Source organism: Melanerpes formicivorus, unplaced genomic scaffold (assembly GCF_026170545.1).
Source record: "Melanerpes formicivorus ecotype bairdi unplaced genomic scaffold, bMelFor1.0.p_v2 SCAF_281, whole genome shotgun sequence".
Classification (NCBI taxonomy): domain Eukaryota; kingdom Metazoa; phylum Chordata; class Aves; order Piciformes; family Picidae; genus Melanerpes; species Melanerpes formicivorus.
Window position 1 is genome coordinate 129,436 of NW_027142633.1, and position 13,972 is coordinate 143,407.

Genomic DNA, 13,972 nt, shown 5'->3' on the forward strand with positions numbered 1-13,972 from the left:
CTTCCCCACCCCCTTCCCCATCCCTTCCCCTTTGCCTTTTCCTCTTTCCCTTCCTCCTTGCCTTCCTATTTCCTATCCTTTCTCCATGCCTTCCTCATCCTTTCACCTTTTCCTTCCTCTTCCTCTTTTCCTTCCTCTTCCTCTTTTCCTTCCTCTTCCTCTTTTCCTTCCTCTTCTCTACCTCTTCCCTCTTTGCTTCCCCTTTCTCTTCCTAATTCCCATCCCTTCTCCATCTCCACCTTCATCTCTTGCCCATCCATTCAGGGTGTCCTCACTATCCAGCACAGCCCCCAAGCCATGGCCCCACTGTCCCCATGCTGTCCCCATCACCAAGCCATGGCCACACTGTCCCCATGAACCCCAGCTCAGAGTGTCCCCAGCACCAAGCTCATGGCCACACTGTCCCCATGACCCCCAGCACCAAGCCATGGCCACACTGTCCCTATGCTGTCCCCAGCACCAAGCCATGGCCACACTGTCCCCATGCTGTCCCCAGCACCATGCCATGGCCACACTGTCCCCATGCTGTCCCCAGCACCATGCCATGGCCACACTGTCCCCATGCTGTCCCCAGCACCACGGCAGGGTGACCCTAAGGTGGCTTTGGGGGTGGTGGGGTCCAGCAGGGACCCCAAGCCCAGCTCCCCCCCGTTCCCTGGCAGGCCCCCTCGCTGTGGCACCCCAGAGGCAGGTCTCCAGCCCGGGCTGGGGCCATGGGGCCAGTGGGGAGGGAGGTGGCCAGAGCAGCTCTGCTGGAGCCGTGCTGCACCATCAATACTAATCACTACTGATTAATAATTCATTTGCCCACAGCCCTTGTTATTGTAAAGCCATTTGCCAGTGGCTGGAGGAGGAGGAGGAGGTGAGGGGGCTAAGCCAGAGCAGCCTGAGCAGATGGCCTGGGACACAACCAGGTTCCCAGTGCCACACTCCCAGCCTGGCAGGAGTGGGGGGTGAGGAAGAACCAGCAGCCTCCTGTTCTCCAGGAGAAAGAGAAAGAGATGTAAAGGGGATGGGGCAGCAAAGAGGAGGTTAGGATGGCCCTCAAAGAGCTGAGCAGGATGGAGAGGGGTGAAGGTGGTCAAGAAACATGTGGCCAGGGCATTTTGGGGGCATTTGGGTGGAGGGTTGGCCTCCATGGTCTTGGAGGTCTTGTCCAACCCAAGCAACTCTGCCATTCCCTGACCTCTGGAAGCATCTCTGGAAGCTGCAGGCTGAGCCCCTGGAGGATCAGGCTCACCTCAGCCACCACCTCTGGGTGGTGGCCAGGCAGGACACCCAGCTTGTGGGGTGTCACCCTGTCCCCAGGCAGACCTCGGGGTGATGGGAGGCACTGGGAGGCACTGGGAGGCACTGGGGGGGCTGAGCTGGCATTTAGGGTGTGGGAGGCTCACCCCAGGGTGGTTCTGGGGGGAAGAGTGGGACACAAGGATGAGGCTCCATGTTGCTCCTTCCATCCAAAGCCACCAAGAGGACTCCTTCATCCCTTCTCCATCTCTTCTTCATCCCTTCCTCCATCCCTTCCCCATCCCTTCTCCATCCCTTCCCCATCCCTTCCCTATCCCTTCTCCATCCCTTCCCCATCCTTCCTCCATCCCTTCCCCATCCCTTCCCCATCCCTTCTCCATCCCTTCTCCATCCCTTCCCCATCCCTTCTCCATCCCTTCCCCATCCCTTCTCCATCCCTCCTCCATCCCTCCTCCATCCCTTCCCCATCCCTTCTCCATCCCTTCTCCATCCCTCCTCCATCCCTTATCCATCCCTTCTCCATCCCTTCTCTATCCTTCCTCCATCCCTTCCCCATCCCTTCTCCATTCCTTCCTCCATCCCTTCCCCATCCCTTCCTCCATCCCTTCTCTATCCTTCCTCCACCCCTTCTCCATCCCTCCTCCATCCCTCCTCCATCCCTCCTTCATCCCTTCTCCATCCCTTCTCCAACTCTTCTCCATTCCTTCTCCATCCTTCCTCCATCCCTTCTCCAACTCTTCTCCATCTCTTCTTCATCCCTTCTCCATCCCTTCTCCATCCCTTCTCCATCCCTTCTCCAACTCTTCTCCATCTCTTCTTCATCCCTTCTCCATCCCTTCTCCATCCCTTCTCCATCCCTTCTCCATCCTGAGGAGCCTGTGTACAGTCCTCACTTAGCAACTGTTGCCTAGGAGGGAATTTGGGACCAACCCTTAATTTCAAACATTTATAAACCCAAGTGAGAGAGCTGCTGCTGGGGAGGGAGGAGGGAGGGAGGGCATCTAAAGCAGCCTCTCTGGTGGAGGGGGGCTGGGACAGCCCCCACTTGGCATAGCCAGCTGTGGGAGGTGTGTGACCCCAACCAGCCCAGCCTTGTGCCTCCTTGGTGGCTTTGTGCCTCCTTGGTGCCTTCGTGCACCTTGGTGGCTTTGTGCATCCTTGGTGGCTTTGTTCACCTTGGTGGCTTTGTGCATCCTTGGTGGCTTTGTGCCTCCTTGGTGGCTTTGTGCCTCCTTGGTGGCTTTGTTCACCTTGGTGGCTTTGTGCATCCTTGGTGGCTTCATGCACCTTGATGACTTTGTGCCTCCTTGGTGGCTTTGTGCATCCTTGGTGGCTTTGTGCATCCTTGGTGGCTTCATGCACCTTGGTGGCTTTGTGCCTCCTTGGTGGCTTTGTGCCTCCTTGGTGGCTTTGTTCACCTTGGTGGCTTCATGCACCTTGGTGGCTCTGTGCCTGCTTGGTGGCTTTGTTCACCTTGGTGGCTTCATGCACCTTGATGGCTTTGTGCCTCCTTGGTGGCTTTGTGCCTCCTTGGTGGCTTCATGCCTCCTTGGTGGCTTTGTGCCTCCTTGGTGGCTTTGTGCCTCCTTGGTGGCTTCATGCACCTTGATGGCTTTGTGCCTCCTTGGTGGCTTTGTGCCTCCTTGGTGGCTTCATGCACCTTGGTGGCTTTGTGCCTCCTTGGTGGCTTTGTGCCTCCTTGGTGGCTTTGTTCACCTTGGTGGCTTCATGCCTTCTTGGTGGGTTTGTGCCTCCTTGGTGGCTTCATGAACCTTGGTGGCTTTGTTCACCTTTGTGGCTTCATGCATCTTGGTGGCTTCATGCATCCTTGGTGGCTTTGTGCCTCCTTGGTGGCTTTGTGCACCTTGGTGGCTTTGTGCCTCCTTGGTGGCTTTGTGCCTCCTTGGTGGCTCTGTGCATCCTTGGTGGCTTTGTGCCTCCTTGGTGGCTCTGTGCACCTTGGTGGCTTTGTGCACCTTGGTGGCTTTGTGCCTCCTTGGTGGCTTTGTGCATCCTTGGTGGCTTTGTGCCTCCTTGGTGGCTTTGTGCACCTTGGTGGCTTTGTGCACCTTGGTGGCTTTGTGCCTCCTTGGTGGCTTTGTGCATCCTTGGTGGCTTTGTGCCTCCTTGGTGGCTCTGTGCACCTTGGTGGCTTTGTGCATCCTTGGTGGCTTTGTGCCTCCTTGGTGGCTCTGTGCACCTTGGTGGCTTTGTGCACCTTGGTGGCTTTGTGCCTCCTTGGTGGCTTTGTGCCTCCTTGGTGGCTCTGTGCATCCTTGGTGGCTTTGTGCCTCCTTGGTGGCTCTGTGCACCTTGGTGGCTTTGTGCACCTTGGTGGCTTTGTGCCTCCTTGGTGGCTTTGTGCCTCCTTGGTGGCTCTGTGCACCTTGGTGGCTTTGTGCACCTTGGTGGCTTTGTGCCTCCTTGGTGGCTTTGTGCATCCTTGGTGGCTTTGTGCCTCCTTGGTGGCTCTGTGCACCTTGGTGGCTTTGTGCATCCTTGGTGGCTTTGTGCCTCCTTGGTGGCTCTGTGCACCTTGGTGGCTTTGTGCACCTTGGTGGCTTTGTGCCTCCTTGGTGGCTTTGTGCACCTTGGTGGCTTTGTGCATCCTTGGTGGCTTTGTGCCTCCTTGGTGGCTTTGTGCCTCCTTGGTGGCTTTGTGCGTCCTTGGTGGCTTTGTGCCTCCTTGGTGGCTCTGTGCACCTTGGTGGCTTTGTGCACCTTGGTGGCTTTGTGCCTCCTTGGTGGCTTTGTGCACCTTGGTGGCTTTGTGCATCCTTGGTGGCTCTGTGCACCTTGGTGGCTTTGTGCATCCTTGGTGGCTTTGTGCCTCCTTGGTGGCTTTGTGCCTCCTTGGTGGCTTTGTGCATCCTTGGTGGCTTTGTGCCTCCTTGGTGGCTTTGTGCATCCTTGGTGGCTTTGTGCCTCCTTGGTGGCTTTGTGCATCCTTGGTGGCTTTGTGCATCCTTGGTGGCTTCATGCACCTTGGTGGCTTTGTGCCTCCTTGGTGGCTTTGTGCCTCCTTGGTGGCTCTGTGCACCTTGGTGGCTTTGTGCTCCTTGGTGGCTTTGTGCCTCCTTGGTGGCTTTGTGCCTCCTTGGTGGCTTTGTGCACCTTGGTGGCTTTGTGCCTCCTTGGTGGCTTTGTGCATCCTTGGTGGCTTTGTGCCTCCTTGGTGGCTTTGTGCACCTTGGTGGCTTTGTGCACCTTGGTGGCTTTGTGCATCCTTGGTGGCTTTGTGCCTCCTTGGTGGCTTTGTGCTCCTTGGTGGCTTTGTGCATCCTTGGTGGCTTTGTGCATCCTTGGTGGCTTTGTTCACCTTGGTGGCTTTGTTCACCTTGGTGGCTCTGTGCACCTTGGTGGCTTTGTGCCTCCTTGGTGGCTTTGTGCATCCTTGGTGGCTTTGTGCATCCTTGGTGGCTTTGTGCCTCCTTGGTGTCTTTGTGCATCCTTGGTGGCTTTGTTCACCTTGGTGGCTTTGTTCACCTTGGTGGCTCTGTGCACCTTGGTGGCTTTGTGCCTCCTTGGTGGCTTTGTGCATCCTTGATGGCTTTGTGCACCTTGGTGGCTTTGTGCATCCTTGGTGGCTTTGTGCACCTTGGTGGCTCTGTGCACCTTGGTGGCTTTGTGCTCCTTGGTGGCTTTGTGCCTCCTTGGTGGCTTTGTGCCTCCTTGGTGGCTCTGTGCACCTTGGTGGCTTTGTGCTCCTTGGTGGCTTTGTGCATCCTTGGTGGCTTTGTGCACCTTGGTGGCTTTGTGCATCCTTGGTGGCTCTGTGCTCCTTGGTGGCTTTGTGCCTCCTTGGTGGCTTTGTGCCTCCTTGGTGGCTTTGTGCACCTTGGTGGCTTTGTGCATCCTTGGTGGCTTTGTGCCTCCTTGGTGGCTTTGTGCATCCTTGGTGGCTCTGTGCTCCTTGGTGGCTTTGTGCCTCCTTGGTGGCTTTGTGCCTCCTTGATGGCTCTGTGCTCCTTGGTGGCTTTGTGCCTCCTTGGTGGCTCTGTGCACCTTGGTGGCTTTGTGCATCCTTGGTGGCTTTGTGCCTCCTTGGTGGCTTTGTGCATCCTTGGTGGCTTTGTGCACCTTGGTGGCTTTGTGCATCCTTGGTGGCTCTGTGCTCCTTGGTGGCTTTGTGCCTCCTTGGTGGCTTTGTGCCTCCTTGGTGGCTTTGTGCACCTTGGTGGCTTTGTGCACCTTGGTGGCTTTGTGCATCCTTGGTGGCTTTGTGCACCTTGGTGGCTTTGTGCACCTTGGTGGCTTTGTGCATCCTTGGTGGCTTTGTGCACCTTGGTGGCTCTGTGCACCTTGGTGGCTCTGTGCACCTTGGTGGCTTTGTGCCTCCTTGGTGGCTTTGTGCTCCTTGGTGGCTTCATGCACCTTGGTGGCTTTGTGCACCTCAAGGTTGGACCTGATGATCTTGGAGGTCTCTTCCCAGCTAAGTGGTTCTGTGGTTCTCTGCCCTTGCTGCCCCTCTACAGCTCAGTGCCTTTGGGCACCTTGGTGGCCAAGCAAATCTTGGTGGCTTTGCATTTCTGAGTGCTTTTGCACCTCTCACTTGCTTTTGCCCCTCTCACTTGCTTTTGCCCCACAGTGACCTTGTGTGTGTGTGTCCCCCAGCTCTCCCCTTCAGCCTGGCCCAGCAAGACCACCCCACTCCAGGGCATCTCCACCTCCTTCCCTCCTTCTGTCTCCTTGTGTCCAGCCCAGCACTCAAACCCAGCCAACATCTCCTCCCTCAGCACCAACTCCTCACCACGAGTCCCTCCCTGTGCTGCCAGGGCAAAGCACCCCAGAGGGGCACCCAAGGTGAAGGACTTCAGCTGCTGGCTGCTCTCTCAGGCAGGAGGGGGAAGCTGGAAAGCCCCTCCCCGGAGTGGCAGGTGGCCAAAGGGCTTTGGCCAAGCAGTTGGCCAAGGGCTTTGGATGAGCATTTGGCACAAACCAGCCCTGCCAGGGCTGGGGCCAAGCTCTCCACAGGTGCCCCAGTGAGAAAGCCAGAGCCCAGCTGTACTCTCAGGGCCTTAACCTTGGGTGCAGAGCCCAACATGCCTGAGCCCAGGGGTGGGCATGGTGCCCACCCCATAGCTGCTCCACTCTCTGGCCCCACGTCCTCAAGCCTCCTCCTTTGGTCCTGGGGTGGGGAGGAATCAAAGCCATCCAGACAACCCCCCCAGGCCCCCCAGCCATCCTGGAGAGGCAAACCCCCAAAGCTCCCTTCCACAGTCACATCTCCAGGCAGAGAAACTTCGCCCCGTGCCAAGCTGCCGTCGCCACGCCGGTGCCCGCTGTGCCAGCCCGTGCCCACCTGCTCCCCAGAACCAGCAGGGGAAAGCATGTGAGCACCCAGGGAGAGGAGGGACTGGGGGAGGGGAGGGGAGGGGAAGGAGGGGGGGAGGGAAGAAGAACAGGAGAAGGTGCCAAGAGAGCTGCACGTCCCCAGCACCACCGCAGTTTGCTGCCAGCCGGTGCCCGCTGCCAGCCGCCGAGCCGGGGTGGGATGTGACGTGGAGCCCAAACTGGGATGGTGATGATGATGATGATGATGATGGTGATGATGATGATGATGATGGTGATGGTGGAGGGGATGCTGGGCAAGTGGGGGATGGGATGGGATGGAGAGACCCTGCCCCCCACGGCATCCAGAGGCTCGCTGTGCCCCGCGGGGTGGCGGTGCCAGGGCGGAGGAGCATGGGGTGGGGAGGGGAGGTGGCAGCGTTGCCACGCTGGGGCTTCCCAGATGCTGTTTGCCTGGCACCAGGCCATCAATTCCTCCTCTTCTCCTCCTCCCACTCATTTGCTAGATATTTCCCCAAACCTCTTATTTTTAGGCTGCAGCTGAGAAGCTGTGAATGCTGCAGCTCTCCCTCCTGGGCAGCATCCTGCAGGCCATGGCAGTGCCTACTGGGCAGGGGCACAGTGGGGGCAAAACACCAGCACAGGGAGAAGGAGAGGAACTGGGCAGGGGGGGGTGCTGCCAGGATGCCAACCCTCCAAGGAGGGCTGAGGCCTCCCCAGCATCCCTGAGAAGCAATCCACTGGGCTGCTCAGAGCGAGGTTGGCATCGCCTGGGGCGGAGCTGGGTGGGCACAGAGGGAGCAGGTTGGGCGTAGAGGTGCCCCCAGGGGCTGGGTGGGCACAAGGAGCTCAGTGGGGGGATGCTGGGAGCCCCATGGTTGTCCCACTGGCCTGGGGGGGGAGGGGGGGAAAGGCCTGGCCAATGTTCCACCATTGGATGAGCCTTGGGTGGGAGAGGATCAGCACAGCACCACGGCTCAGCACCACAGCTCAGCACCACAGGCATGCCCTTGGGTAAGAAGGAAGGGAAGAGGAGTCTGTTCTCCCTATGTGTCTGTCTGTCCTCTGCTCCAACACATTCACCAAGCTCTTCATCCATCCATCCATCCATCCATCCATCCATCCATCCATCCATCCATCCCTCCATCCCTCCATCAATCCATCCCTCCACCCACCCATCCATCCATCCATCCCTCTATCCATCCATCCATCCATCCATCCATCCATCCATCCATCCATCCATCCATCCATCATCCATCCACCCATCCATCCCTCCCTCCATCCATCCATCCATTCCTCCATCCATCCATCCACCCATGCATCCATGCATGCATGCATGCATCCACCCATCCATCCCTCCATCTCCATCCATCCATCCCTCTATCCCTCCCTCCATCCCTCCCTCCATCCATCCATCCAGCCATCCATCCATTCCTCCATCCATCCCTCCCTCCCTCCATCCATCCTTCCCTCCCTCCATTCATCCCTCCATTCATCCCTCCCTCCATCCCTCCATCCATTCATCCATCCTTCCTTCCATCCATCCATCCATCCATCCCTCCATCCATCCCTCCCTCCCTCCCTCCTTCCCTCCCTCCCTCCATCCCTCGGACACATCTGTTTCTCCAGCCAGCCATCTGGCCAGCCCCCGGAGCTGTCAATCCATCAATCTCTCTCTCTCTGCCTCCCCCCCACGCAGAAGCTGCCTCCCCTGGTGGGGCTTTGCCTCCAGGCTTTCCCCCTCCCCCCCCCATAACCAAGCTGCCTCCTCTGCCAGGGCCCCCCCAGCCCGTGGTGGTCCATGCCCCAGCACCCATGTGCCAAGGCACTCGAGCCTGGTGACAGCACCATGCAGAGGGTGGCAGTGCCCACGGCTACCATCTCAGGCTCTGGAGAAGGAGGATACCCCCTCCCCCCCCCCCCAAATACACCACCCGGCGCCGCTGGGCATGCCCTGTGCCAGCCTGATGCCACCCATCAATGTGCCCCTCGGGCGCTGGCACCGCATGGAGCAGCAAGAGTGAGGCACCTGGGTGGTGGAGGAGAAAGCTTTCAAAGCCCCCAGGGTGCTTCCTGGCAGCCAGGTTTCACTTCATGCCACCTCCAAAAGCAAAGCCCCGCTCCCACTTCGGGTACGGCGCCAGGACCGGGCATCAGCTCCCCAGCCCTGCCCGGCTCCAACATGGCACCGGCGTGGCACCCCTCCCCCCACCCCCGTCCTGCCACAGGCCCCTCCCCGCCGCGGAGAAGCCAAGCCGAGCTCCTGGGCACCCCGCGGCTGGCTCTCGGCCCCCGCCTGCCGAGGGCCAGGGGCTGCGCAGGGTACCCAGCGCCTCGCCGGGCGCCCGGCTGGGCAGCGCTGCCCGCGGGCATCCCTCCTGCCTGGGCTCGCCCAGCACGCCAGCAGCCAGCAGCTGCCCGCTCTGCTCCGCCGCTGCGCCGCCTGCACGCCTCGCACCTTCACCCGCTGCCCACCGAGCCCTGCCTGCTGCGGGCACCCGGCTGGAGGTGCCGCCCGCGGCCCCTCTCTGGGGCTGGCAGCGAGCAGGAGGGAGAATGTTTTTGGCAGGAGCCGAGGCTCCTTCCTCCCGGGCTGGGCTATTTTTGGCTGAGGATTTCCGGCGAGCTCTGTGGTTTCTCTGCCTCGTGGTCCTCACCAGCACCTCTCCTCTTGAGGAGCGACCGAACCCACAGCCCTCCCCACCCCCCACACCGCCCCCAGCCTCCCGGCTCTCTGCCCCCATGCCCTGCCCAAGCCCCCTGGGGCTTCCGGCCGTCCCAAAGCCTGCTCCTGACAGCCTCCTGCTGCTCCTCGCAGCCCTCTGCTGCTCCTCACAGCCTCTTCATGCTGCTCACAGTCTCCTGGTGCTCCTCATAGTCTCCTCATGCTCCTCACAGCCTCTTCATGCTCCTCACAGTCTCCTGGTGCTCCTCATAGCCTCCTAATGCTCCTCATAACCTCCTGATGCTTCTCACAGCCTTCTGATGCTCCTCACAGCCTTCTGATGCTCCTCATAGCCTCCTGATGCTCCTCACAGCTTCCTAATGCTCCTCACAGCCCTCTGCTCCTCCCCATAGCCTCCTAATGCTCCTCATAGCCTCCTGATGCTCCTCACAGCTTCCTAATGCTCCTCACAGCCCTCTGCTCCTCCCCATAGCCTCCTAATGCTCCTCATAGCTTCCTGATGCTCCTCACAGCCCTCTGTTGCTTCTCATAACCTCCTGATGCTTCTCACAGCCCTCTGCTACTCCTCATAGCCTTCTGATGCTTCTCACAGCCCCCTGATGCTCCTCACAGCTTCATGATGCTCCTCATAGCCTCCCAATGCTTCTCACAGCCCTCTGGTGCTCCTCATAGCTTCCTGATGCTTCTGACAGCATCACAGTCCCCTGATGCTCCTTACAGCCCCCTGATGCTCCTCACAGCTTCATGATGCTCCTCATAGCTTCCTGATGCTTCTCCCAGCCCTCTGGTTTTCCTCACAGCCTCATGATGCTCCTTCCAGCCTCATGATGCTCCTTCCAGCCCCATGATGCTCTTCATAGCCTCCTGATACTTCCCACAACTTCCTCATGCTCCTCACAGGCTCCTGATGCTCCTCAGAGCCTCATGATGCTCCTCATAGCTTCCTGCTTCTCCTCACAGCCCTCTGTTGCTCCTCATAACCTCCTGATGCTCTCAGGTTGCACCAGGGGAGGTGTAGATTGGGTACCAGGACCAATTTCTTCATCACAAGGCTCACTGGGTACTGGACCAGGCTGCCCAGGGAGGTGGTGGAGGCTCCAGCCATGGAGGGGTTTAAAAGGATGAGGGCTGTGGGACATCTAAGGTGGAGCAGGGCAGACTTAGGTTGGACATCACCAGGAGGAAGTTGTGGACAATGAGAGTGGTGAAACCCTGGGACAGGTTGCCCAGAGGTGTGGTGGAGTCCCCATCCCTGGAGGCATTCAAGGCCACACTTGCTGGGGCCCTGAGCAACCTGCTCTGGTTGGAGATGTCCCTGCTGAGGGACAGGGAGGGTTGGCCAAAGATGACCTTTGCTGCCTTCTGTGGGGCTGTGATGGTCTCACAGCTGTGCACAGGGAGATGCTGGGGGGGGTGGAGGCTTGGACTTGATGCTCTCAAGACCTTTCCCAGCCAGGCAACCCTTTGGCAAGGCTGGATTGTGCTCACCCTCTCCTCCACATCCTCTCTGCCCCCAAACACAGAATCACAGCATCACAGAATTGTCAGGGCTGGAAGGGGACCTCAAGGCTCAGCCAGTTCCCCATGCCATGGGGCAGGGACTCCTCACACCACAGCAGGTTGCTCACAGCCACCTCCAGCCTGGCCTTCAAAACATGAGCTCCACAAGCTGGTTGGGTTGTGCTCACCCTCCCCTCCACATCCTCTCTGCCCCCAGAGCACAGAATCACAGCACCATAGAATGGTCAGGGCTGGAAGGGGACCTCAGGGCTCAGCCAGCTCCAGCCCCCCCTGCCATGGGGCAGGGACACCTCACACCACAGCAGGCTGCTCACAGCCACCTCCAGCCTGGCCTTCAAAACATGAGCTCCACAAGTGGTCCCCTGGCCCTTGCAGCCCCAGCCCCACCTCGGGCAGGCTCAGAAGCCCCTGGCAGCAGGGCTGGCAGGCAGGGCCGGCAGGCAGGGAGCAGCAGGCAGGGAGCAGCAGGCTGGGCTCTCCCGGCGAGCGGCACTGCCAGCTCCTGCGCTCTCACCGCCGCCACCACTTAGCCTCTCGCCCCCAGGGCCCTCCATCATTCCCAGGCACTCCGGGTGACAGCCAGAGAGAGAGGGAGGCAGAGAGCCAGAAGCTCCCGAGGGGACAGGAGTCAGCAGGCTCCACATGGCCACGGCCAGCCCCATGAGCTTCACCCCTCCCTCCCCCCCGGTCTGCTTCCCCAGCTCCCTGATCCCCCTGCCCAGGCGGTGCCCCCCCTGGCCACCACCGTTCTGCAGCCAGGGGGAGAGAGGCTGAGCTTTGTGGTCACCACGGGGACAGGGCTCAGGGCTGGGGAGGGGGAGAAGAAATGATCAGCATCAGCCACAGCCACCCAGATTAGGGGGCTGGAGGTGCTGGGGGAGGAAGAGGAGGAGAGATGCAGCTTGGAGGGGAGGAAGGGAGGAAGCAGAGGAGAGGAATGAAGGGCTGAGGAAGGCCCTGGGCTGGAGGACTGGAGTGGGACACAGAGAGGTGGGCTGGTGCCTGGGGGGGAGTGGTGTGGGGCTGGGTGGAAATCCTCCTGCAAACCCTGGTTCCTCCTCCAGGGCTGAGATGCTGAGACCATGGGGGGGCTGGTCAGCCACAGGGGCTGGCCACCCACGATGGAAGGAGGATGGGGGAGCAAGGATGGGGGAGCAAGGATGGGGGAGCAAGGATGGGAGAGAAAGGATGGGGAATCAAGGTTGGGGGAGCAAGGATGGGGGAGCAAGGATGGGGGAGTAAGGATGGGGGAGTAAGGATGGGGAAGCTAGAATGGGGGAGCAAGGATGGGGGAGCAAGGATGGGGGAGTAAGGATGGGGAAGCTAGAATGGGGGAGCAAGGATGGGGGAGCAAGGATGGGGGAGCAAGGATGGAGGAGCAAGGATGGGGAAGCTAGAATGGGGGAGCAAGGATGGGGGAGCAAGGATGGGGAAGCAAGGATGGGGGAGCAAGGATGGGGGAGCAAGGATGGTCACCTATCATACTCCCCCCCACACACACCCCCAGCCACCAGCATCCCACAGACCCAAGCTGGAAGGAGGAGCTCCTCACATCTCCTTTGAGGGGTGCCCAGAGTTCCCCTCCAAGCACACCCTCAGGCCCCATCCCCCACGCTGTGCCCGGGCTGGATGGGCAGGGGGCAAGGTGCTTGCTGCCCTGTGCCATCCCTCTGCCACCACCACCTCCCCCCCCCAGCTCCATCCCTCTCGGCTCCATCGGCTGCTTCCCTTTCAAACCTCATTAACTCCCCCCAAGGTGACTCTCTCCCTCCTGCAGCAGGACCACGAGGGAAGGGACAACAGGAGGCCGGGGGGGGGCAGGGGAAGGACCACACAAGATGCTCCCAGGACACCCCCCAAAAGCTGGCAGCAGGGCACTGAACACCCCCCCTGCACACAGCCCCCTCCTCACACCACAACCAGCTTGGCACCTACAGCGATGTGGGGACACAACCTGACCCCCCCACACACCCCCAGCCCACGACTCTGTGTCCCCAGCTTGAGACCCTTCCCCCCCTTCATATCCCTCCCCCTCCCCATATCTCCCCCCCCCCCAGTTTGATGCTGCTGTGGCACTCCTGGGGAGCTCTTCCCTTGCTCCAGTGGAGCCCCCCCCAGGGGCTGGGGTGGGGAGGAGATGTTGGGGGTGGGGGGGAGGGCTGGGGGGTGTGGCAGAGATATTATCTGCGTCTTATCTCCCTCCCTCCTCTCTCCCCCTCCCTTCCCTGGCAAGCTGAAAAGCCGCGAGATCAGGCGGTGGGAAAGCCGCCTCCGGCTCCTCTCCTGCTCCTTCTTGGTGTGCAGGGGGGGGGGACACGACACACACACACATCAAGCAGACCCCCACGCCCCCCTCAGCTCGACCCCCTGCCCGCTTATAATCCTCCCCCCCCCCGCCAGCCCCGCCTCAAGCCGTTGGGTTTGATGTCCCCCAGCTCTGTGTCTGTGTCACACCTCTGTGCCTGGCTCTGTGTCTGTTTGTGTGTGTGTGTGTCCCAGAGTGGGGCTGATCAATGGCTTGGAGGGGGAGGTGGGGGGGGGCAAAAGAGCAGGCAAGACCCGCGGGGGTGGGGGGGAAGCTCAGCACCTTCATTGATGCCTCACTGCCATGGGGAATGGGATGGAGTTGTGGAGAGGAGGGGGCAAAACAGCAGGCAGGACCCCCGGGGGTGAAGCTCAGCACCTTCATTGATGCCTCACTGCCATGGGGAATGGGATGGAGTTGTGGAAGGGAGGGGGCAAAACAGCAGGCAGGACCCCCGGAGGGGAAGCTCAGCACCTTCATGGCTGCCTCTCTGCCGTGGGGAATGGGATGGAGTTGTGGAGGGGAGGGAAGGGGCCCGGGGGGTGGAGGGGTGGGATCAACAAGGCAGGCAGGACCCTCGGGGGGGAAGTTCAGCACCTTCATGGATGCCTCATTGCCGTGGGGAATGGGATGGGGTTGTGGTGGGGAGGGGGCAAAAGAGCAAGCAGGACCTCCGGGGGGGAAGCTCAGCACCTTCATGGACGCCTCACTGCCATGGGGAATGGGATGGGGTTGTGGTGGGGAGGGAAGGAGCCCGGGGGGTGGAGGGGAAGGGGCAAAAGAGCAGGCAGGACCCCCGGGGGGGAAGCTCAGCAGCTGCATGGATGCCTCTCTGCCGTGGGGAATGGGATGGAGTTGTGGAGGGGAGGGAAGGGACCCACGGGGTGGGGGCAAAAATGCAGGCAGGACCCCCGGGGGTG